This window comes from Triticum aestivum, chromosome 3D, assembly GCF_018294505.1.
Source record: "Triticum aestivum cultivar Chinese Spring chromosome 3D, IWGSC CS RefSeq v2.1, whole genome shotgun sequence".
Taxonomy (NCBI): Eukaryota; Viridiplantae; Streptophyta; class Magnoliopsida; order Poales; family Poaceae; genus Triticum; species Triticum aestivum.
This window is the reverse complement of record NC_057802.1, coordinates 25,553,910-25,576,426: the sequence shown is the minus strand read 5'-3', so window position 1 is coordinate 25,576,426 and position 22,517 is coordinate 25,553,910. Positions and strand designations below refer to the sequence as shown.

At 44.3% G+C, this 22,517-nt stretch overlaps 1 pseudogene; it reads left to right on the top strand.

The window, feature by feature from the left end:
* Positions 1 to 1,002: 1,002 nt before the first annotated feature.
* The window catches only part of LOC123076078 (probable 2-oxoglutarate-dependent dioxygenase AOP1), a 36,489-nt pseudogene continuing 14,974 nt past the window's right edge, over positions 1,003 to 22,517 (top strand).

Here is a 22,517-nt window from a genome sequence, read left to right as displayed (position 1 = left end):
CAAATGTGGTACCAAACCTCCAAGCGTGACAACTTTCTTAGCTCTATTCAAAATTGCAGATAGTTCATAACCTAGTAAGTGAAAAACAACTTCTTTTGCAAAATATCTGTAAGTTTGTAGTTGAATTTAATTGAACGCATCAAGCCACTCTATTTGCTCACAATCACAAAAAAATAAAAATTGTCCTCTGCCTCATTTTCTTCCCCATTGATTGTCCGCTACTCAATTGCATCTAAGCACGCGAACCAACCTGTGGTTGGATGGTTAGAGGGACTGTGGTATCCCCAGCCCACCAGGGTTCAAGTCCTGGTGCTCGCATTTATTTCTGAATTTATTTCAGGATTTCCGGCGATGCGCAATCAGTAGGAGGAGATGTTCCCTTGCGTTTGTACTGTGTTAAGAAAAAATTGAATCTAAGCACAAAGAAAAAAAATCCAAGAGATAAACCTTATGCGTTTAGCAGACTACTATGAACATTGCAGAGTTCAAATTTAAATAGTGATTTTCTTAAGAGACTGTACTCGGTGATACACTGATACAGTTAGCATAAACAAGTGACACGAGTTTGTATTGTGAAGTGATTAACAGTCCTTGTCCAACAGCTCATCCGCTGACTTTTATAGCTAGATTTAAAGCAAAGATCCAGCATGTATCACATCACACATGCATACTGCTTCCTTTGAGAAGCCAACCCGAACGGTTGGAGCGACGGCTCAGAGCAACAGCAGCCAATGGAGGTCACCAAGGTGGACGTCCGCAGGCTGGAGCCTGGCCGGCCAAGCTGGGAGCAAGCCCGGGAGGCGGCAACTGCGTCTGCTGCGTGCATGCAGCCGCACGACTCGCTCGACCAGAACAAAAGACCAGGACTCCGGCGCTCGTTGGCTGCCCTCCCCCTGCACCTAGAAGGCCAAGCAGCGGAACGCCTCTGCCACGGGAGGCCAACCAAGGCTACGATCCATTCTGACTTCCTTGCCGTGAGCCCGTGACCATGTCCATCCGTGTATGTGCAGCGACAGTATCGTGTCGGCGGCCAGGGACGCCTTCGAGCTATAGCGGACGGCGGAGAGAATGGTCATCGAGGGCCTTGGCGTCCAGGAGGAGCCCATGGACGCGCACATGGGCGTGCTCGCCCGCGTCTTCCGACTGTCGCGCTACAGCATGCCACCAAACGCAGAGACCGGCGTGTCTCGCGTGCCCATACAGGCGGACCGCAACGACAATGTGATCACCATGATCATCCAGCACGAGGTGGAGGGCCTCAAGGTGACGCGAACGGGAGCTGGCTTGGCGTGCCGCCCGATCACCATCGGGCGACCTTCAGCTTCGTGGCCGGCGAGAGAAGTTCACTGTAAGACAAGAGCCCTTCTCTTGCGGTCCTACTGTTAGAATGGTCGCATGCAGTTCCGTATGATCAGAGGAGGAAGCCTACATCGGTTACATCTCAGTTGGTATAAGCTTAGATAAGAGTTTCTTATCTAGGAGTATGTTACATATTGGTTGGAATCAGCAGCAGTAGTTGCCTTCCGCAACAGAGCAAAATGATTTCGGTGTCCAATAAGTGCAATCCAAACAAAGTAGGTGTACTACTCTAGCAAGTGGAGGTTCGGATCACAAAGTTTTACAGAACCATAAGGCGGGACTGTACTTGTTTACCGCAGCTGCTGGCCCATAAAGGTCTCTTCATGTGCAGGCCAAACGCCATCCTCTCCACTAGGTGAGGTTGTACAGATAAATCTGGTTAACTGAGTTAGTCCAACTGCTGAACAATGTGTTCCCGATGCCTTTCAAATCTACACGATTCTATGCGTATGAATTTGATAAACACTTTTCACTCTTCGGATTTGTGGACAGATCTCTATCCATCTTGCTAGAGGGAACTGCAAATAGAACTGAGAGGCTCTAGAGAGATTGATATTTATCAATTAGGGAGACATGAAGGTGTCTCGCTGGCCCACCACATTATTTCAGCACATGGGGTACTCTTCGCTAGTCGATTTTCATATGTTATGTTCACCTTTATATGTAGTAAAACCATATATTGAGTATGTCATAAGCGATTCAGATGGACCTTTTTTTGAAACGATTCAGACGGACATAAAAAAGGTCACCTATTCTTGTATTTTAGCCATGTGCTTCCCCCTTGGTGCTTAAGAGCATCCACAACAGGACCCCCCCCCCCCCCTGCCCGCCCCAAACGTTTGGGCGGACTGCCTGGTCAGCGACGGACGGAAATTTCATACCCAACCAGGCTCCCCATAGCTGGCCCAAACGTCCGGACTGACCGGAGACGAGGAGGCCGGGAGGAAGACGGAGAAGAGGGGAAATAACGTGTGTGACTGACCAGTGGGACCCCGTCCACGTCCACAAGTCAACACATTGACTAGGACTAGTTTTTGCCACATTATCCCAACAGATGGGTCATGCCCGTCAGGTTTGTTATTGGACACAACTCATTTCTGAATCAATGTGTTTTGTTACTCATAATGCGGAGTTGGTGGTCTTTTGTGATTTTCGGTAAAAATGGTGGTAAACCATTACCCTAACCACAAATGTAGTGGTTTTCATCAATTTACTCTGTCGATGACAACAGTGGTGAAGACTGGTCAAGCAGACTGTGGCGGAGACGACGACACACGATGTTGCCTGACTTCGAAGGAAGACGACCCGTGTTGACGAACGTGAGCTGTTGCGTGGCACTTCCCAAAACCTTTAGTCGAGACCAACGAATGGGAGGAATGATTCCAAAGACCTGCTCTCCCGCTCGTCGGAGTATTTGGCGGTGGTAGGTGAGTCATATATATCAGAGAACCCACGCGTTATCGTCAAGAAACCGATGCCCGGCGCGATGAGGCGATGTGAGCGCAAGCGTGTTGTGTTCTCTTAGTGGAGTGGGAAAAGTCCATTATTCAAATTGGTTTCACACCAGCATTCTCGGGGTGGGACTAAAATTTGCACCTCCAATTGCCATCTGTTCATGGGCCTTTGAAATTTATTTGGAACTTTTTGAAAATTCAGATGGGCCAAGCCCATAATAATTCTAACACGAGCTGCAGCGAACGGTGGAGGGGATGATCCTCAAGGCATTGGCGTCCGGGAGCGCTCGGCCACACGGTTCTGCTCTGCGGCTCACAATGAGACTGGTGTTTCCATGCAATGCAGGCGCAGGGACTCGAGGTGAGGGTCAGGGACGGGAGCTGGCTCGCCGTGCCGCCAGATCCAACGACCTACACCTTCGTGGTCAGTAAGATGTTCACGGTACCGCCCTCTCTTTCGCGATTGCAGCCTCATGTCGGGATGTGAGTAAATCCGGCCAGAGAGTTACACTCGTGTAGCTCAAGTGCTGGACAGCGAAGGTCTCTTCCGCCGGGGCCAATCGCCATGTTGGTTACAAGGTCAGGTCGGAGAGATAAAACAGGTTAACCCATTGTACCCCTTTGTCGTTAGACAATTCCTGGTGCCTTTCAAGCCTACGCAGTTCGTGTAACTAACTAAATATGACGAAAGCTTTCCACTCCCTACATGGCGGGATGCATATGGACGATGTATGTTCATATTGACACAGAAATTGGGCTTGGAACCAAGACTCCCGGGAGGTCGATATTTATCGATCGAGTATATGTGACGCTACATGGCTTGTGTGCACTTCTTGTAATGTGTTAGCACATTGGGTTCTCTTTCCTAACCAGCTTTGATTTTCCTTTTCATCTGTATGCGTGATAAAGTCATATTTTTTATTTTTTGCGAGTATGATAAAGCCATATATTGACTGCGCCATGTGCTCTCATTGGTTGCATGCCTTCCAACCAGAATCCGACACAATTGAAAAGTGAGACCAAACGTATGGAATTTTATTCTAGACACCAAATATGTTGCAAAATAATTACTAGGTATTCCACTAAGACACGGCTAAATCACATATTGGCTTAGACGTCTTGCTATACTACTAGTAGTAGATCAGGGATATCCCTTCATCGCCGCTGTCAGAGGCTGGCGTCGGGCAAGCCCTGGACGCAGCCAAGGAAAGTGGCGGTAGGGAGCTTGCCGCGCTCACGTGGGTGCCTAGATGGGATCCGCCTGATCCGTCCGGCCGCTCAGAGGAGCTCTGCGCCTACGCATGGATACGGGGCGAGCTCCTGGATTGGATCTGGCCGTCCCGTCTGATCCATCCGGTGGATTGGGACACTGCGGGTGCTCGACGGTCGGACTCGCCTGGAGGTGCCTGATCTGTATCGGGGCACCTTGTAGCATCGTCCCCTGCTCGGTGTGCTTATCCGTACGGATTTGGGTTGCAAGACTGCCGATCCTCGACGCGGTTGGAGCTAGAGGTGGGGATTCAGATAAGGAAAAATCCCTAGCCGACATGAACTCAAAAGAAAAAAAACAAGTTGCGGACAACAGAGGACATGATATCACGTAATGAATGAGACCAAACTATATCTCATCGAAATGAGTTCTAAGCGCTCCCATAAAAATAAAACAGATATATACTACCGGTGTACTAGGCTAATAATTTTTTTTTCTGAAGTGTTACTAGCCGAAACTAGAACGTTAAACAAGTGGCCCGAGTTGGTGTTGCAAAAAATGACAAAAAATATTGTTTTGCCCGGTGAGGTGCAAGCTATCCTATAGCTCACCCGCTGATGGTTACATGTCTTGATAGTAGAGACAAAAGATCCACTACCACTAGTAGAAAACAGAGCAATAGGCCCGGCATGATTTTGGCCGGGGACTAATGGGACCATTAGTCCCAGTCCCAAAGGCTACGAGCGGACGATGTCACGGCCATGTTTAGTACCGGTTCGTTTGTGACCTCTAGTCCCGGTTGGATATACCAACCGGGACTAAAGAGATGATGGCAGGCTGGTGTTAGACTGGGATACAAACCGGGACTAAAGACATTCCTATATAAACCCCTGCTTTGTCCAGCTCTCTTTTTTCTCCTTTCTTTCCTATCTGTTCTTCCCCTAGCTCGAGCTCATCCTTCATTGTTGCCAAGATTTGTCAAGATTTGAGGCGCCACATCTATCCAAGTGTTTAAAATGTTAGCAACTTTGTTCTTTCATCTCTCACTGCTCGTTTCATGCTCTATATGTAGCGTTATTCGTGGATTTTGGTTTGGGAGTAATTATGTGGTAGTTTATTTGATTTGTATGCAATATGAGCTCAAATTAATTTCTTAGTTTGCATATGTGTAGTTGTGGTTTACCTAGTGCCTTCCCATCCTGACCGCCGTCGATCATCCGTGCCGTCCAGTCGCCGGCACCACCTTGGTGAGGCTCTTGTACTTATCCATTTTGTGGGAAAAAAATCTTATTTGTATGATTTAGATAGTTGCTTGTATAATTTTCTTACTTGTATGACTGTTTCTTATATGGAGTGTCATGGTTTTGATATCCATCCCCGTCGGCCCTCGTCCGGTTTATGATTAGGATGTGGTATAATATGTTTTATAACTATTTGTTGCATTTCGTGTTTATGACAATTGTGCCCATCAAGTTGACATAGTTATTTTTATCTAGGAGGTATGTCAACCCGAAATTGCAACCGACCCTCTTGTCCAGAAGTTAAATTTATGTGAAAAAAATGAGTATTTGAAAGAAAATTTGAAAAGAATTCAAGAAGAGAAGATGAAATTGGAGTTGTATGTTGCCGATGTCGTCGATGATCACAAGATCAAGATGCATGCAATGCGCTTGAAGATTAGAAAGATTAAAATATGCCGTTAATAAAGAGGCTTGGTATCATTATGTTGTTGGGTCAATTATTACCTTAGTTGTGATTTTGATCCCATTTGTTGTTGCATTTAAATGCTTTAGCTAGATAGTTGTATGTTGTTTTATGAGAATAAGTGTGTATGAACTTTATGTATGTACGATGACCGACGCTCCCCCAGTTCATTAATGACGTGCATAGTTTTCTGCATGCGGCTGAGGCAAACCAGCGGGATGGTTTTATGTGTTGTCCATGTGGCGTCTGTAAGAATGATAGGAATTACTCTAGCTCAAAAGTCATTCACGTCCACCAGTTTACGTCCGGTTTCATGTCTGTCTATAACTGTTGGACCAAGCATGAAGAAAGAGGGGTTCTAATGGAAGAGAATGGAGAAGAAGAGGTTGATGACAACTATCCTCACTAGTAGAAAAAGGGCCATTTGTCCCGATTCGTAAGGGCCTTCACTAATGCCCTAGGCCTTTAGTCCCGGTTCTTACACGAACCAGGACAGATGGGCCTCCACGTGGCCGCTGCGGCGAGCCCAGGCAGGAGGGCCTTTGGTCGCGGTTGGTGACACCAACCGGGACCAAAAGGCATCCACGCGTCAGTAGCTGGCAGGAGCTGAGGTTTTTGTTTTTTTAAAGGGGCTGGTTTAGGGGTTTTGGGGGTTAATTTAGGTTGTTAGCTAGCTAATAGAGAGAAGTGTCCTCTCTTATATCTCCGTGCTTGGTTTATCAACACTACTGCTATGCCTAAACATGACTTAGATTGAAGTGAAGGCAACATGTGGTGCATGTCGAAACTAATACTAATCCTAACCTTCTCAAGTTTGGATTGTACTACTTTCGACATGCACCACATGCATGTTTCCTTCACTTCAATCCAATCCATGTTCATTTCACCCGCTGATATATAATAACTCTTCATGCTCGCATCATGCATCATCATAATAGCAAGTCCTACTAATCATCATCATACAACTTCTACTCGTTATTAATAACAAGTCATATGATCATCATCCTCATAGTCATCGAACCAACCCTACTTAATTGTTCTTCGCACATGATCATCAGTATTAGGTAGGACCTAAATACCCTCTTTAAGGTAAAATAGCATAAAACAATATAGACCCTGACTCTCCATTATGGAGAATGGAGATCATCCTGTCTCCAATTCTTGCGCTTCACTTCCTTTTGCTTCCAAGAACCTCCTTACGACTGTCCATACATTTTTTTCATTCTTTGATTAGCATGTCTCCACTTCTTTTAGAAATCCGGTATGGACAGTTGAGATTCGTAGGATGACCTGGATGTATGTTCAAAACATCAAGGCTACCATTCTGATACATCAAATGAGGCACACAATCCGTTAGGATTCTCTGTTGAAAAACATAGTAATAACTTCATAGTTAGCAATGATGTACTAGTTTTAGAAGTATGCAAAAGATGCACGGATGTCGTAATAGTAAAAAATCTTACCAGGGTATACCGTGGTTCAACACATGAACTAGTGGCACGTATTGACCATAATGTTGAGGAGTTTGATTGTAGATATTGTAATTCTCAATATCAGTACAAAATCCGATCAGATGATTTTTCTCCTGATAAGTTATTTCGGAGCCATCGGTGTAGTGGGTTTTGTCTACCATCTTCCGCACATTCTTTGAAGAATGAAAATAAGCTGTCAATGGAAATAAGCTGTCAACTATTTTGAAATAAACAATATAAATAAGTTAATAACTATGTTTGAGAAACTCACGTAGCGGTAGAATTGGAGGCGTATCAACAAGGACCCAAATGTCCATATTGTCTTTCTTGATTTCAGGATCACCAAGATCCATGGTGACAAGCATATCCTCATGAAAACCATACATCTTGCAAAGTGCTTCCCATTTTTTGCAACCAAAATGGGTTACGCTCTCAGAATTGTACAGTTTTACTTTGAAATCCGTACCATGATGGGTCCTTAGGTGAATTTTCTTTGTTTCCATACTTTCATGGTCTTCAAAACCCATCCTCTCCAAGACATAGCGTCTTGCATGGCATGGGATAAGCTAGTCGAATTGTAAAAGATGAAAATTACACATTGAAATAGTTGAAGTCTTGCTTAATTACGAAAAAAACACTTGACGTCGTTGCGTACCGTTTCAACATCGAAGGTCTCCTCGAGCTTAATGTTGAAGCGCCGATCTTCGTCTAGGTGAGGCCTGTCGCATAGACCTCGGTCGTCGTGGCACCAGTCGCACTCCCCCGGGAGACTTTCGTCGTCCGAGTACGACATTTCCTATGTTCATAATTCAAATATTAAACATCTACAATTAAATATATGTACTAAAAAACCTAAGTTAGATCATTATTATTCATCACGGTTTGACTATCGGTCTGTCGAGTCTTTTCTTGAAAACTCTCACCTCACGTGGTGTACATATTCGGCCGTCGGTGATGGTAGCTCCTCCTTTCATTCCCGAGTGCATTACACCAAATTGTCTAGCACACGGGAATGAAGGAGAAGCTACCCCCACGACAACAGTCGGGATTCTTCGTCCTCTCATATATATATGGTTGGAGACTCTCGCTCACTGATTCCTCTCTGACATTTGCGACCGTCGATGATGGTAGCTCCTCCTTTCGGTCCCGAGTGCAGTACACCAAATTGTCTAGCACACGGGAACGAAGGAGAAGCTACCCCCACGACAACCGTCGGGATTCTTCGTCCTCTCATATATGGTGGAGACTCGATAGACTTAAAGTCAACCCGAAATATCGTTTAATTATCTTTTTAAAAAAGGACATATCGAGCGCCTGAAATTTGTCGGCGGAAATGTACATGGAGATTTGGCTGGTCTCACCTCGATGTCAGATCAGGGGGGTCGGTGACGGGGACGATGGCGGGGATGATGGAGGGGGCTCCTAGATTTCTGCAAAACCAAAAACCCTATAAGCTATCAACTAATCAAATGCATACGCCACGCATAGTGCTCTCCAATTTTAGCATTCAAAGTAGAAGTACATCATCTCTTGCATTCAATAAGCAAAACCAAATCGTAAAATAAAGTAGTATTCAAATTAGCATGCATTCAATTATAAGCAAAACTACATCATCTCTTGCGTCCGTACATCGTTGAATATTATCACTAATACACCTCGAATACTATCATACATATGGCATCGCTAACACGGCTAGAACCGTAGCGCCCGATGGGTATCGGCGCGGGCGGTGGACACCGAAAGAGAAGGAACCATCACAGGATCATAGCTCCAGTGAGATCCCTGAAGAACCTGCCAGGTATTGTCGAAGCTGGCCTCCAACGCAACCATGTAGCGACGGACGTGCTCGTCCTCCTCGCTGACACGGTGACGTACCACCTCCGCGGTGTCCAGAAGCCTCGGCACCATCACTGGCCCACACGACCGCCACCAAACAAGGATCGGGTCAACGACGGGCTGGCTCCTCACCAACCTATGCCCCTCGGAAGGCAGCACCTCCCAATACCAGCCCGGCGGAGCCCAGTCCCGGACATGGCCCCTCTGATCAAGCCGGCCTCCTCCGCCGAGTCGACGACGAGGATGCGGGATAGGCATCGTCGACGTCGATGCGGGAATAATTTCTTGAACTAAAAAAATAAACTAGTTCTATTAATTTTCTTGCTAAAAATAAACTACTTCTATATATAGTAAAATAAAGTAGTTTTATTAAATCAACTAGTTCAACTACTAAGCACTTACTATAAATAAAATAAAGTTGTACTTACTAAAAATAAACTACTTCTATATATAGTAAAATAAAGTAGTTTTATTAAATCAACTATTTCAACTACTAAGCACTTACTATAAATAAAATAAAGTAGTACTTACTAAAAATAAACCAGTTTAACTAGTTCTATTATATATCGACCTCCCCCCCCCCCTCATGTCGAAGTTATCGGGGAGGGGGTATATCGACAACGACATACCCGATAAAAAAAGAAGAGGAAGAAGAAGAAAAAAAAGAGGAGAAGAAGAAAGGAATAGAGGAGAAGATTGAAGAAAAAAAAAGAAAACAATAGAGGAGAAGAAGAAAGGAATAGAGGAGAAGAAGAAATAATAGAATAAAAAAAGAGGAGAAGAAGAAAGGAATAGAGGAGAAGAAGGAAAAATAGAATAATATATTATTCTATTTTTTCTTCTTCTCCTCTTTTTTTTCTTCTTTTTCATCTTCTTATTTATTTCTCCTCTTCTTCCTCTCTTCTTCTTCTTCTTCTTCTTCTTCCTCTTCGTATTTTCCTTTTTCCTCTCCTGCTTTTTCTTCTCAATATGAACATATACATAAATGAATTTGATCATACACAATTTTCCTATACATACACAATATGAACATATACATAAATTGACTAAGAAAATTCTATGAACAAAAAAATCATAAAAATTCTATGAACAAAATTACAACAGATAAAATCATAAAAATTCTATGAACAAAATAAAAATTCTATGAACAAAATTACAACAGAAAAAAATCATAAAAATTCTACGAACAAAATTACAACAGAAAAAATCATAAAAAATCTATGAAATAAATTGACATATTCTTTGCATATGAACATACAAACATTTGCATATTCAACAATATAATATCCCCAAAAAAATCTATGAACAAAAAAAAAACATATATGCATACACATATATCCATACACCAACATTACATTATACATCAACATATATGCAAAAAAACATATATGCATACGGCGGCCGCGTCCAAGGCGGCGGCGCGGGGGGGGGGGGGGGGGGGCAGGGCAGGGGCGGCGTCGGCGACGGCGACGGGGCAGGGGCGGCACGGACCGGGGCGGTGAGACGGCGCGTGGCGGCGCGCCGACGGCGTCGGGGCAGGGGCGCGCCCGGCTACGCGGCGCGGCGACGGCGTCGGGGCAGGGGCGTCACACGGCGACGGCGTCCAGGTAGGGGGCGGCGGCGCAACGATGACGTCGGGGCAGGGGAGCGCGCTGCGACGGCCTCGGGGCAGTGGGAAGAACAACTGAATCGAAAATTTCACAAGTCCTGCTTATATACACAGCGAATTGGTCCCGGTTCGTGGCAGCAACCGGGACCAATGACCCCCTTTAGTCCCGGTTGGTACCACCAACCCGGACCAAAGGTCTCTTTTCAGCAGCCCAAAGGGCGGGAAGCAGAGGCCTTTGGTCCCGGTTGGTGGCACCGACCGGGACTAAAGGGTGGACATTGGTCCCGGTTGGTGCCACTAACCGGGACCAAAGGGGGGCACTGGTCCCGGTTCGTGGCACCAACTGGGACCAATGTCCTGCGCCTGCCAAAGTCACGGTGCGGTGGGATGTTTAGTCCCACCTCGCTAGCCGAGGAGCGGCAGGACCTGTTTATAAGCCCTGCCCTGCCATCTCCATTGAACTCCACTAAACTGCAGGCCTCTGGGCCTAATCTCGCACTGCTATGCCTATGGACCTGCTGGGCCTTCTGCGGGCCTGAATCCTGGCCCATGGATGGGTTTCTAGTCGTACTCAGGCCGTGGTGGCCCAGTAGGTGGCATTTTTTTATTTTTTCCCAGTTTTTTCTTTTCTTTTTTGCTTTATTTATTTTATTTTGTTTCTACTTACAACAAAATACTTACTGTTGCTATTTTATTTATTTCAGGAAAATTATTTTTGCGTATAATGTTTTGAGCAAAAAATACTTTGGTAATTTTAGGTCCATAAATTTTATTTATGTTATTAAAGTTTATTTTATTTTATTTTATTTTATTTCTACTTATATATTTTATTAAAGTTTATTTTATTTTATTTGGTTTCTACTTACATCATCAATTTTCATCCCCTTCTGACTTCATTTGTTATTTTTCATGCATTTACTGATTATTTTGAGCTAGAAGACCCTGAAATTGAAAAGCATTTCAAATGAACTCTCAAAAGGTTGAAAGTTGGCATGGTATCATCATTTCATCCACACAGCATGTGGAAGAAAGTTGAGAGGGTTACGGCAAAAACTGGATGCACTTCGTGTACAAAACGGACAATCTCTTTTAAAGTATCAGGATTTCATACGGAAACTCGTCTGTTACAAAGGGATTTAATTTTTTTAAACTTAGTTGAACTCCCGACTTTTCAATTTGTTCAAAATGCACCATTCAAAGCCACATCATCAATTTTCAACCCTTTCTGACTTCATTTGTTATTTTTCATGCATTTACTGATTATTTTGAGCTATAAGACCCTGAAATTGAAAAGCATTTCAAATGAACTCTGAAAAAGTTGAAAGTTGGCATGGTATAATCATTTCATCCACATAGCATGTGCAAGAAAGTGGAGAGGGTTACGGCAAATACTAGATGCACTTCGTGTACAAAACGGACAATCTCTTTCGAAGTATCAGGATTTCATACGGAAACTCGTCTATTACAAAGAGATTTCATTTTAAAAAAATTATTTGAACTCCTAACTTTTTGTGTGTTCAACATGCACCATTCAAAGCCACATCATCAATTTCAACCCTTTCTGACTTCATTTGTTATTTTACATGCATTTACTGATTATTTCGAGCTAGAAGACCCTGAAATTGAAAAGCATTTCAAATGAACTCTGAAAAGGTTGAAAGTTGGCATGGTATCATCATTTCATCCACACAGCATCTGGAAGAAAGTTGAGAGGGTTACGACAAAAACTGGATGCACTTCGTGTACAAAACGGACAATCTCTTTCGAAGTATCAGGATTTCATACGGAAACTCGTCTGTTACAAAGGGATTTAATTTTTTTAACTTAGTTGAACTCCAGACTTTTTAATTTGTTCAAAATGCACCATTCAAAGCCACATCATCAATTTTCAACCCTTTCTGACTTCATTTGTTATTTTTCATGCATTTACTGATTATTTTGAGCTATAAGACCCTGAAATTGAAAAGCATTTCAAATGAACTCTGAAAAGGTTGAAAGTTGGCATGGTATCATCATTTCATCCACATAGCATGTGCAAGAAAGTTGATATGCACTTCGTGTACAAAACGGACAATCTGTTTCTAGATATCAGGGTTTCATACGGAAACTCGTCTGTTACAACAGGCATTTCAAATGAACTACGAAAAGTTTGAAAGTTGGCATGGTATCATCATAATAGTTGTGGCGAGAAAGTCTTCACTTTTGCTTCGCTTGTGTCCTTTCTTTATTGCGCCGTAACCATGGATAATCTTCATCGTTTATCAGGATGCTTGGGTCAGCCTTGACTTTGAAGGGAGGAATTTCATGAAACTTTTCATAATCTTCAGACATGTCTGTCTTGCCCTCCACTCCCACGATGTCCCTTTTTCCTGAAAGAACTATGTTGCGCTTTGGCTCATCGTATGATGTATTCGCTTCCTTATCTTTTCTTTTTCTTGGTTTGGTAGACATGTCCTTCACATAGGTAACCTGTGCCACATCATTGGCTAGGACGAACGGTTCGTCAGTGTACCCAAGATTGTTCAGATCCACTGTTGTCATTCCGTACTGTGGGTCTACCTGTACCCCGCCTCCTGACAGATTGACCCATTTGCACTTAAACAAAGGGACTTTAAAATCATGTCCAAAGTCAAGTTCCCATATGTCCACTATGTAACCATAATATGTGTCCTTTCCCCTCCTGGTTGCTGCATCAAAGCGGACACCGCTATTTTGGTTGGTGCTCTTTTGATCTTGGGCGATCGTGTAAAATGTATTCTCATTTATCTCGTATCCTTTGTAAGTCAATACAGTCAAAGATGGTCCCCTGGACAACGAGTACAGCTCATCACAAACAATGTTGTCACCTCTGAGACGTGTTTCCAACCACCTGCTGAAAGTCCTGATGTGTTCACATATAATCCAGTCGTCGCACTGCTCCGGGTGTTTGGAGCGCAGACTGTTCTTGTGTTCATCGACATACGGGGTCACCAAGGTAGAGTTCTGTAGAACTGTGTAGTGTGCTTGAGACCAAGAATGCCCGTCCCTGCATATTATTGAGTCCCCTCCAAGCGTGCCTTTTCCAGTCAGTCTCCCCTCATACCGCGATTTAGGGAGACCTATCTTGTTAAGGCCAGGAATGAAGTAAACACAAAACCCAATGACATCCTCTATTTGATGGCCCATGGAGATGCTTCCTTCTGGCCTAGCACGGTTACAGACATATTTCTTTAGGACTCCCACGAACCTCTCAAAGGGGTACATATTGTGTAGAAATACGGGGCCCAGAATGACAATCTCGTCGACTAGATGAACTAGGACGTGCGTCATGATATTGAAGAAGGATGGTGGGAACACCAGCTCGAAACTGACAAGACATTGCGCCACATCACTCCTTAGCCTTGGTATGATTTCTGGATCGATCACCTTCTGAGAGATTGCATTGAGGAATGCACATAGCTTCACAATGGCTAATCAGACATTTTCCGGTAGAAGCCCCCTCAATGCAACCGGAAGCAGCTGCGTCATAATCACGTGGCAGTCATGAGACTTTAGGTTCTGGAACTTTTTCTCTGGCATATTTATTATTCCCTTTATATTCGACGAGAAGCCAGTCGGGACCTTCATACTGAGCAGGCATTCAAAGAAGATTTCCTTCTCTTCTTTGGTAAGAGCGTAGCTGGCAGGACCTTCATACTGCTTTGGAGGCATGCCGTATTTTTCGTGCAAATGTTGCAGGTCCTCCCATGCCTCAGTTGTATCTTTTGTCTTCCCATACACGCCCAAGAAGCCTAGCAGGTTCACGCAAAGGTTCTTCGTCACGTGCATCACGTCGATTGATGAGCGCATCTCTAGGTCTTTCCAGTAGGGTAGGTCCCAAAATATAGATTTCTTCTTCCACATGGGTGAGCGTCCCTCAGCTTCATTCGGAAAAGCTAGACCGTCGGGACCCTTTCCAAAGATTACGTGTAAATCATTGACCATAGCAAGTACGTGATCACCGCTACGCATGGCGGGCTTCTTCCGGTGATCTGCCTCGCCTGTGAAATGCTTGCCTTTCTTTTGACATTGATGGTTGGCCGGAAGAAATCGACGATGACCCAGGTACACATTCTTCCTGCATTTGTCTAGGTATATACTTTCGGTGTCAGCTAAACAGTGCGTGCATGCGTGGTATCCCTTGTTTGTCTGTCCTGACAGGTTACTGAGAGCGGGCCAATCGTTGATGGTTACAAACAGCGACGCGTGCAGGTTAAATTCCTCCTCACTAGTAGGGAAAACCCTAGTAGTAGCGCGGGTTTTGAGGCTATCAGCAGCGCGGGCAGCCGCGCAACCAATAAGGCGCTATAGCTAACTGTTAGTAGTAGCGCGGTCTGTACCCGCGCTACTACTATGGACTATAACAACATCGCATTTCCGGAGCGCGCTACTATTAATTAGCTGTAGCGATTTCCTGGCCCCGCGCTACTGCTATATCTTTCATCATTTTCCCCGCTTCCTACCCCGTTTCAGCTTCAATAAACTGCAATTTCCAGATACTAGGTACTACTAGATATCAATTTCATAAAGCATTATAGGTATTAGGTAGTACTCCCTCGGTTCCAAATTACTCCTCGTGGTTTTAGTTCAAATTTGAACTAAAACTACAATGAGTAATTTGGAACGGAGGGAGTACTAGATAACAATTTCATATATACTCAACATGCATCCTCAAGCAGTACAAGGTGATCATCATATGTAGTTCTAGATGATATCAAGGACGATCATCATATTTAGTTCTACATGATATCGACATGATCATCATATGTAGTTCTAGATGATATAGCCACACACACACACACATATGTAGTTCTAGATGATATCGACGATGATCATCATCCTCAAGCCTGGGTGGTGGGTGTTCCTGATAGTAATTAGGATGGCCTGTCCAACACGAAGATTCTTGCCAACGAGGAATCTCTTCCACCCAACCGAGTTTAAGTGTGTGCGACCGTCTATGTCCATGCGGTAAGTACAGGTGGTGACGGAGCCCCTTGCGGTAAGGCGTAGTCCAGCTGAGCCTTCTTCATCAGGCTCGATACCACAACTCACAGATAGGTTCTTTGGCAATTTCTGAATAAGAAAAACATATCAATTAATAAATAGCCTCGCACATACTCTTGCAAATATATTTCTATTAAGTCTAGATTTCTACACCATCAAAAGACACAGTACTACGCATTTGTACTAACTAATCATGAATTCTACTAATAAGTATATATGGATTATCTACACTATTACTACTTCCTTGGATTCTACACTAATAAGCATGTGATCAGACTCTACACTAAAGCATATCATCGACTAGATTCCACAAAGCATATCATTGGACTCTACACTAAGCATATCATCGGATTCACTAAGCATATCATCGGATAATTTGCATTTGTAAGTATAACAATAAAGCATATATATATCATCAAATTACTACAGTCAGTACGTATAACATACCATTTCATGCTGATCGACCATGGTACTTGTCAGGCGGGTCACGAATGGCACCCCGACAAAGTCATCACGTGGCGGAATTATGTTCCATAGGTTGCACACCTCCTACTCACTCAGCCTCATTCTTTGAGCTACGATGGCTTCATGAAGTGGGTTCTCATCATCTTCATCGAGTGGGTCGTCATTATCTTCATCATCTTCGTCATCTTCGTCATCTTCATTATCTTCCACCAGGTTGAGATAAATGACAGCCAGCTTGGGTCTTTCTGCTCTGAAGGAGAAGCTGATCAACTCACCACCAGTAAGACGCATGCGGGCAAGGAAACGGGCCCATCCATCTCCTCCAATCTGCGACATATTGCGTCCTTTCTCGACCTCCATAGAGTACGGCCCCCCAGGAGCCTGAAATGTCACAGTGTCTCCTGTCAGCTTGTTGAATTTCAACCTCACATTGCATGGGGCGATCTGTGTACAAAAAAGCAAAATGACACAATGCAGTAATGCCAACACTAAAAATAAAATAGTTGTTACATTTCATCTAATTTCTTGCCGCCGCATGACGAAAACTCGGCTGGAAGTAGATGCCGAACAGCTTGCCAGTTGCAAGGCTGCTGGCGCACCTTGACTTGCACAGTCGACATAGTGGTGGTGGTGGTGGCGCCATTTTCCTAGCAATATGAGCAAAGGATTAATGATTCACTTCACAGGAAAGAAAAACGGTGTCATGTGATATTTTCGGTTCTTCCGCGAGAAGCAATTTTATGGACAAAGCATTTCGGTGGCACCTATTGCCGAAAAAACCTTTCACAAATATCTACCAAATAAGGGTACCACCTACCAAGACATTTCATCTCATTTGGCCCCTATTGCCTAACATAATTGATTAAAAAAACAAGTGGCAAATTTAACTCAATTGGCAACTACGTTTTTCCAAAAAATAACTTATTACAAAAAACAAAAGCATGTACCTATCCATGTACAGAAAAAAATAACAATAAAATGGTGCATACTAAATCAACTAAATCAACTAGCCTACTAAATCCACTAGCATACTAAATCAACTAAATCAAAATGTTCTAAATCAACTAAATCAACTAGCCTACTAAATCAACTAAATCAAAATGTTCTAAATCAACTAAATCAACTAGCATACTAAATCAACTAAATCAAAATGTTCTAAGTCAACTAAATCAACTAGCCTACCAAATCAACTAGTCTACTAAATCAAAATGTAGTAGGGAGGAGGGGTTGTGGATGGAGGAGGGAGGAGGGAGAAGGAGGGGCGACTCGACGAGGGAGAAGAGAGTAGGACGGAGGAGGAAGACGGAGCGAGGAGGGGCCGGCCGGCGGCGAGTGGAGGGAGGACGGAGGAGGAAGGCAGAGCGAGGAGGGGCCGGCCAGCGGCGACTGGAGGTAGGACGGAGGAGGAGGCCGGTACTGAGTCCAGCGACGAGGAGGAGGTGACGGCGGCGCAGATCGGAGGAGGGGCGACGGGGGAGGACCGGCGTGGGGGGTGAGGGGGAGATCGAGTGAGTGTGAGTGTGAGTGGATCGGATAGAGGAGAGTGGGGGTGGAATGGCTTAGCAGTAGCGCGCTATAGCAAAAGGCGCTACTGCTAAACGACCTAGCAGTAGCGCCTTTCACAAAGAACGCGCTACTGCTATGTGTCAGCATGTAAAAATAGACATCAAAAATACATTGATCATCAATGATCTTTTTGTGTACAATCTGATTTGTCAATATGAGTCCTCATCAGTTTAGGACCTGGTGAAGACTCATATTGCGCCCACAAATTCTACACATAGAGTTCAATAAAGACCAAGTGCTTGTGAAAGTTTGAGAAGTAACATATTTAAGGTGGTACAAACTCTCTTCACGGAGCGAGGTGGGACTAAATTTTTTAGTAAACTTAGCTGTAGCGGTTATTTAGCAAATGCGCTACTACTATGATTCGTAGCAGTAGCGCTCTTCATATTAACGCGCTGCTGCTAGAACTAGCCTCGCGGCAGTGTCGTGGCAATTATAGCAGTAGTGCATCTTAGACAGGGCGCGCTACTGATACATTTATTTCAGAAGCGCATTTTGTGCGCACGCGCTACTGCTAGTTAGCAGCAGCGCCTTATTTTAAAGCACGCTGCTGGTAAGATTCTGTGTATAGGCTTTTCCCTAGTAGTGCCTGTTTGTGCTCATCCCACACACGTACACCGTTTCCATTCCACAGTTGTAAAACTTCTTCAACTAATGGCCTTAGGTACACATCAATGTCGTTGCCGTGTTGCTTACGGCCTTGGATGGGAACTGGCATCATAATGAACTTCTGCTTCATGCACATCTAAGGAGGAAGGTTATACATACATAGAGTCACGGGCCAGGTGCTGTGATTGCTGCTCTGCTCCCCGAAAGGATTAATGCCATCCGCGCTTAAACCAAACCATACGTTCCTTGGGTCACCTGCAAACTCAGCCCAGTACTGTCTCTCGATTTTTCTCCACTGCGACCCGTCAGAGGGTGCTCTCAACTTCCCGTCTTTCTTACGGTCCTCACTGTGCCATCGCATCAACTTGGCATGCTCTTTGTTTCTGAACAGTCATTTCAACCGTGGTATTATAGGAGCATACCACATCACCTTCACAGGAACCCTCTTCCTGCGGGGCTCACCGTCAACATCACCAGGGTCATCTCGTCTGATCTTATACCGCAATGCACCGCATACCGGGCAGGCGTTCAAATCCTCATACGCACCGCGGTAGAGGATGCAGTCATTAGGGCATGCATGTATCTTCTGCACCTCCAATCCTAGAGGGCATACGACCTTCTTTGTTGCGTACGTACTGTCGGGCAATTCATTATCCTTTGGAAGCTTCTTCTTCAATATTTTCAGTAGCTTCTCAAATCCTTTGTCAGGCACAGCATTCTCTGCCTTCCACTGCAGCAATTCCAGTACGGTACCGAGCTTTGTGTTGCTATCTTCGCAATTGGGGTACAACCCTTTTTTGTGATCCTCTAACATGCGATCGAACTTCAGCTTCTCCTTTTGACTTTCCCATTGTGTACTTGCATCGACAATGACCCGGCGGAGATCATCATCATCGAGCACATCGTCTGGTTCCTCTTGATCTTCAGCAGCTTCCCCCGTTGCAGCATCACCGTACTCAGGGGGGACATAGTTGTCATCGTCCTCTTCTTCTTCGCTGTCTTCCACCATAACCCTGATTTCTCCGTTCCTCGTCCAAACATTATAGTGTGCCATGAAACCCTTGTAAAGCAGGTGGGTGTGAAGGATTTTCCGGTCAGAGTAAGACTTCGCATTCCCACATCTAGGGCATGGACAACACATAAAACCATTCTGCTTGTTTGCCTCAGCCACTTCGAGAAAATTATGCACGCCCTTAATGTACTCGGAGGTGTGTCTGTCACCGTATATCCATTGCCGGTTCATCTGCGTGCATTATATATAATTATGTGTGTCAAAAGTAAGAAAATTAGACAAGTATCTATCTAAAGTAAGAAATTTTTTTCTTTCAGAAAGAAGATAAGAACAAGAGGCTCACCACGGTGGTGCCGGCGACGAGATCGGCGCGGGCGATCGACGGCGGTGAAGACGGGGACGGGGCGTGATGGACCGCTAAACCTAGACAAATCTCGGAAAAAATGGAGCTCCGAGGTCGAGCTCCGAGAGGGGAAAGCTTAACTAGTGTGGCTAGGGAATTTCATCGAACACGTCATGTGCATAGGAGGTGAGCTAGAGCACCCAAATGCCCTCCCCTCGCTGGCCAGAAAAAACAGAACATTGTGGAGTGCTCTGCCACGGCGATGGGGTATATATAGGCAACTTATTTGTCCCGGTTCGTGGCAGGAACCGGGACTAAAGCCCCCCCCCTTCTGTCCCGGTTTGAGTCACAAACCGGGACCAATGGTTGTGGGCCAGGAGCGCGGCCCATTGGTCCCGGTTCGTGCCTAGAACCGGGACAAATGGATCCAGACGAACCGGGACCAATTCCCACGAGGCCCCGTCCGGCCCCCTAGGCTCATGAACCAGGACTAATGCCCCCCATGGGTCCCGGTTCGTGCAGAACCGGGACTAATGGGCTGGCCAGGCCCGAACCAAAGCCCTGTTTTCTACTAGTGCCTAGGTTCCGTGAATACGATGGTACTATAATGGGGGAAGAAGCTGAAGAAGAAGCATCAGATGAGCCCGCTGATGATCCTGGTCGGGCCATTGCCGATGCAAAGAGAAACTGCGTAAGTGAAAAGGAGAGGTTGAAGTTGGAGCGCATGTTAGAGGATCACAAGAAATTGTTGTACCCAAATTGCGAAGATGACAAGAAAAAGCTGGGTACCACACTGGAATTGTTGCAATGGAAGGCAGAGAATGGTCTATCTGACAAGGCATTTGAAAAGTTGCTGAAAATGTTAAAGATGATGCTTCCAAATGACAACGAATTGCCAGACAGTAGGTACGAAGCAAAGTAGGATGTTTGCCCTCTAGGATTAGAGGTGCAGAAGATACATGCATGCCTAATGACTTCATCATCTAACGCGGTGAGGAGTACCAGAATTTGAATGCATCCTCGGTATGTTGTGCATTGCGCTATAAGATTAGCCGCGATGACCCTGGTGTTGTTGAGGGCGAGCTCCCCAGGAAGAGGATTCCTGCCAAGGTGATGTGGTATGCTCCTATAGCACCATGGTTGGAACGTTTGTTCCAAAACAAAGAGCATGCCAAGTTGTTGCGATGGCACGAAGAAGACCGTCAGAAAGACGGGATGTTGAGAGTACCCGCTGATGGGTCGCAGTGGAGAAAAATCAAGAGAAAGTGGCCGGAGTTTGCACATGATGCAAGGAACTTATGGTTTGGTATAAGTGCAGATGGCCTTAATCATTTTGAGGAGCAAAGCAGCAATCATAGCACCTGGCCTGTGACTCTATCTATCTATAACTTCCTCCTGGGTTGTGCATGAGGTGGAAGTACATTATGATGCCAGTGCTCATTCAAGGCCCTAAGCAACCCAACAACGACATTGATGTGTACCTAAGGCCATTAGTTGAAGAACTTTTACAGTTGTGGGATCTAAAAGGTGTATGTGTGTGGGATGAGCACAAACAACAGGAATTTGACCTACGAGCGTTGTTCTTTGCAACCATCAATGATTGGCCTGCTCTTAGTAACCTTTCAGGACAGTCAAATAAGGGATGCAATGCCTGCTCTTAGATGAGGCTTTGAGCTAGAGTATATATTTGGATAAAAGTAAGAAGAATGTGTACCTTGGACATCGTCAATTTCTTCTGATCAAGCATTTCCTGAGAAAGAAAGACAAGCATTTCAAAGGTGAGGCAGATCACCGGAAGAAGCACTAGTAGAAAAAGGGCCATTTGTCCCGATTCTAGAGGGCCTTTAGTCCCGGTTCTGGAACCGGGAATAAAGGGTCGTTATTAAAGCCTCCCCCCTTTAGTCCCGGTTCTTATACGAACCGGGACTAAAGGCCCTCCACGTGGCCGCTGTCTGGAGCTCCACCTTTAGTCCCGGTTGGTAACACCAACCGGGACTAAAGGTATTTTCACGGAAAAAAAATTGAATTTTTTTTTAATTTTTTAATTTTCAAATTTCAGAATTATTTTACAATTTAATCTCTAATCACCCCTCATCACTGCTCAATTTAACCTCTAATCTCTAATCACCCCTCATCATTCCAAATCATCTCACTTCCCGGCGGGTCACCCATCCTCTCACTACCCCAGCCTGAGCATGCTTAACTTCCGGGTTCTATTCCCCCTCGTTTCCAAGTCTGCACTTGTTGTTTTCGTGACAATATTAAGATGTCAATCCTATTAACCCTCAGGAGTTTAGCTTGAGCATGAAGTCACACGTTTCACCGTTTGAGTTTGAAACTATTATTCTAAAAAATTATAATTATTTAGTAACACTAATATTTCTTGAATAAGTAGTTTGACCATAGTTTGACCAGATTTGACCAAAATTCAAAAAAACTGTAATAATTATTTAGTAACACTAATATTCTTGAATAATTATTTAGTAACACTAATACTTCTTGAATAAGTAGTTTGACCAAAGTTAGACCAGATTTAACCAAAATTTAAAAAAAACTGAAATTTGAGCATAACTTGTTTTCCTTTTAGAATATGAGGATTCTAAAAAATTGCAAACTGGCCTTAGGCCATCAAAAAAGGATGCGGATTTTCGTGCTGAACATTTTGATATATTATACGTTTTTTCCGACATCGTGCAAAAGTTATAGCCGTATTACATTTTCATGACATTGTTTTGCAAAACATGTCCAAATTTAAGTTTTTTAATTTTCCTAACTAATAGATGCAGTAATATAACTACATCTCGAAGGATTTTATTTTTTGAATTTTTTATCATTTTCTTTTGATTTTTTCAAAAC